The following is a 4,468-nucleotide window of genomic DNA, read 5'->3' as shown; positions in this document are numbered from 1 at the left end:
GGCTTCATCCACTGAATACCTTAGAACTTTGTAGCCTTTAAACTAAAAATATTCCACTTCTCACCTGCAGGCTTTTCTTTTAATACTGAAACTCCTTATTTCTTTATTCTCTACAAAAATATATTGATGTCTGGACAGACTGACAACAGATCCATGACTTCTTCTCAAACATATTTAAGTTCAGGAGTATCAATGTTACTTCCTTAAGTCAGTTAAAAGTTGAAATTGTGTTAAAACCAGAATTTACTACAGCATTTTCTCATTGTTGATCTTAAAACACTATCAGATCAATATTTACAGTAGTATAATTCAAAACAGGCAATCTATGAAACCAGCCTAGGTGCCCATCAACAGATGAATGGATTAAAAGAAAATGTGCAATATATTCACAATGGAGTATTACTCAGCCATAAAAAAGAATGGAATTATGGCATTTGCCAGTAAATGGATGGAAATGGAGTCAATCAGACTAAGTGAAATAAGCCAGACCCAGAAAGCCAAAAGCCAGATTTTTCTCTAATATATGGAAGCTGGACAAAAATGAGAAAGAAAAAAGAACAGGGAGGAAGAAGAAGAAGAGGGGGAGATGGAGATGATTCCATGAAAACAGATCAGTGAAGTAGAAGAAAGGGATTTGAGGGGGAGGGAGGAAGGATAGGAAATGGAAGAATGGTGGAATGAATCTGACCTAACTTTACTGTGTACACATATATGCATCTATGTACATATATGATGCAGATATGAGATGCATATATGAATCTTAACTTTCATGAATATCCATAAGATAATATTTTTAAAAAGCTATAAATAAATAAAAGAAAAATCAGTGGAATAGAGGGAAGGTAATAGAGGGAAGGAGGAGTGGAGAGAAAGGGGAAAGTTCTAGGGACTGAATTAGAGCAAACTATATTCCATGTTTTTATAATTATGCTGAAATGAACCTTAATATTATGTATAACTGAAAAGAACTATTTTTTTTTAAAAAAAAACTTATCAGAAATATCTTGCTAACTATTTTCCTGTTAAATAGTTCCAACATTTTCACTTGAAGTGATAGAAGCCCCTCAGTTTAGATGGTATGAAATATAGGTATCATTTTTCCTTGGGAGAATTAAGTTGCTTGAGGAAAATAATGAAAAGAAAATTGACAGAAATTGTGTAGAAGCTAGATTTTTTATTTAAATTGAAAGAGGAATTGGTCAAGTCCTATAAAATTTGTATGTTTCTTAAAACATATGTACAGATACACTATCACAAGCCCAAAAGAGCTTTCTCTCTTGAGTAAAAAATAATTGTGTAAAGAAACAACAGTTTCAGTCACTCCAAGTCTGATTAGCTTTACTTCCTTGGAAAAGTATCCAAGATGTGTATCTCCAATTAAATTCACCAGCACACACACACGCACACACTTTCTTTCACACACACGTGAGTACACACACACACACAAAAGAAAATAAAAAAATCTCAAAAAGTGGTGAGGGAGTGAACATCTCTCTGTGTCCTATCTCACTTGTGGGTCAGTGGTAGTACTTCAAATTATTCCACAAGTGAGTTTGTGGAAATGCATATAAATGAGACACTGATTTGGGCTTAATTTATTCATTTTCTAAATAATATGCAAATTTGTGTAAACCTAGATTTTAAAATAAGATTTATAGGCTGTAAACTCTGCAATCTGACAATTTACATGTTAATGGGGCAATTCAATTCAACAAACATTTATTGAGCATTTAGCAAAACACTGCTGGATATTATGGAGGCATTATCCACACCATTTAGGGAGTGTATAACACAGAGGTGAGACGGGCAGAATAACATGTAATTTTGCTCCTGACAGTCTACCCAAATTAACAGGTAATGTGAAATCAAATAGCATGCGGTGCATAAGACTTCATTGGTGTCTTTTTCTTTTTATAGCCTACTTTTAACACAAACTTTCCTGTAATGTCTCATCTATTATTGAAGCCTTGGGGAGAGATGTTGAAAATAATTCTTGCTTTTTGTCTTATTAAATGAGTAAATTTCATCTGTCCTAGGCCAGCTATTCATTATCTACTTTTAGAACAAACTGTGATTCACAACATTGAAATATATTTCTTTAAATTTCTCATGTGTCATGACTACTTAGTTTCTTTTTTTCTTTTTTTGTACTGGGAATTGAAGCCAGTGGCTTTTAACCACTAAGACACATCCCCAACCCTTTTGAAAATATTTTATTTAGATGCAGGGTTTTGATAAGTGGCTCAGGGCCCCTCTAGGTTGTTGAGGCTGGCTTTGAACTTGCAATCTTCCTGCCTCTGCCTCCTTTGCCACTAGGATTATATGTGTGCACCACTGCACCTTGCTCATAGCTACTTTTAATATATTTCTGTGTGTATATACGTGACTGTATAACCAATGTGATTCTGCAACCTGTACACTCAGAAAAATGAGGAATTATATCCCATCTGATTCAAATGTATGATATGTCAAGGTCATGACAATGTCATGTGTAACTAATTAAAACAAATAAAAAAATTTTAAAAAAGAAAAAATATCTATATATCCACTAATGTTTGTCATGATTACACATTTATTTAATGTAATTCCTACTGTGGGAACATTCAAAATACTTCTTCTATGTATAAGGGGAAAAACAAACAATTAGAATTGAGAAACAGAATAATTTTTTTAAGAGAGAGAGAGAGAGAATTTTTTAATATTTATTTTTTTAGTTTTCGGCGGACACAACATCTTTATTTGTATGTGGTGCTGAGGATCGAACCCAGCGCTGCGCACATGCCAGGTGAACACGCTACCTCTTGAGCCACATCCCCAGCCCCAGAATAATTTTTATTTTGAAAAAAGTCAACGATGATATTTCTGTAATTTAAATTCAATAGAAGGTTAAATTTTCATTTTCAGTTCTAAAACTTCATAGTGACAACACTTATTGCAGTATCATTTATCTTTTTTGTTGTTGTTGTTTATCTGTATAATGTGGCTAGAAAAAGGACCAAAACTTGTATTTATGATTGAGATGGAATATTCCTGAATACTTCTCTCCAAATAGAAAACTAAGAAAAAAATTTGCATAGCACTTCACCGGGTGAATGTTCATCCTGAATACGTGGCTGGCTCTTCAGCTTATGCTCTTCAGCCTGGAGCTGAGAGCATTTATGGGCATTATTTTTCTCCTAAGATAATTGATACAAATGGCCTCTGATGTATGAGTTCCACTTATCAAAAATTCTTGGGCTGCTTAAATTATGAAATCTGTGACAGCTGATAATTTTATAATAGATTTCATGGAGTAAAAATAGTGACTACGTCCTTAGTATCTGAGTCAAGTCTCAGCTCTACCAGTTAATAGCTAAGTGATTTTAAAGTTGCTGAGGTTCATTTTCTCATCTTAGAGAAAAGGATAACAAAACCTGTAACTTTTAAGGTAATTAGCAAAATAAATGAGAACCACAACACTCCACAAATCAAGTGTCTACCTTTTAGATAATATGAATTATATAGATAATCCCCCTTCACATTGTAAAGTACAGTAGGTTTTAATAATGTAAACAGGTCCCTTATGTCAAAAAATGTGCAATATCTACATTATTTAACACAATTACAATAACAAAAGCAATATGGGTTAGGCATCATTTTATATCAAAATTATGTTTATTGAGCACAGCAACAAGATCCATGCTCCTAGAAAGCACTCAACTGCAATATGTTGAATGCATGAAGATCATATTAATCTCTAAGATTGGTAGATTATTAGCAATTTGAGACGTTTTATCTTTCACTAAGTATTTCCTTAGAATTGACAAGATATGAAATATAGGACACAGCTCTTTAGGTCCCCATGGCAGAATAATATTTTCTGAATTTTTATTTAGAGGATGGAGATACTAATAGTAAATATGTAGCATTCCTAACAATATGGTAATGCCAGCATGTATGTGTGTATGTGTGTGCATCAGTGTGTGTGTTCTGATTTAAAAAGATACTGGGATGCCTGCCAAATACACATATAATACTGATAGTGAGGTATAGATAGACTTAAAGAATTTTCAGCAAACATGAAGAGAAGAAATGAAATCTAATAAACAAATGTTATTTGGTGGAAAATTTATATTAGGACTATTATCCAGAACTGTTTAAATTAGCCTTGCTGTTACCCTTACATCGAGCCCCTAAATGCATTATATCCCTTTAAACATCCCACTCAGGATGGTTTCCATCCTTGAGGATCTCTTTGTTCATGAATCTTGAATCACATCTGTTATTTGTAGTAGTTTATTAACCTGAAGAAGAGAGCAGTTTAATAAATTTGCCATTCAGTCTGAACATCATTGAAAGATGAAAAAACTGAGTTTCACAGAAATAAAGGGGCTTTCCCAAATGTCACATAGTGGCAGAGCTAGTAAGGACTCTTGCATAATTCTCTTTTCTACCCATTTTTTCATTACATTGTACTCCATTTTCTATG

This window comes from Marmota flaviventris, chromosome 9 (assembly GCF_047511675.1).
Source record: "Marmota flaviventris isolate mMarFla1 chromosome 9, mMarFla1.hap1, whole genome shotgun sequence".
In the NCBI taxonomy this organism is placed as follows: domain Eukaryota; kingdom Metazoa; phylum Chordata; class Mammalia; order Rodentia; family Sciuridae; genus Marmota; species Marmota flaviventris.
This window is presented reverse-complemented; position numbering follows the sequence as displayed.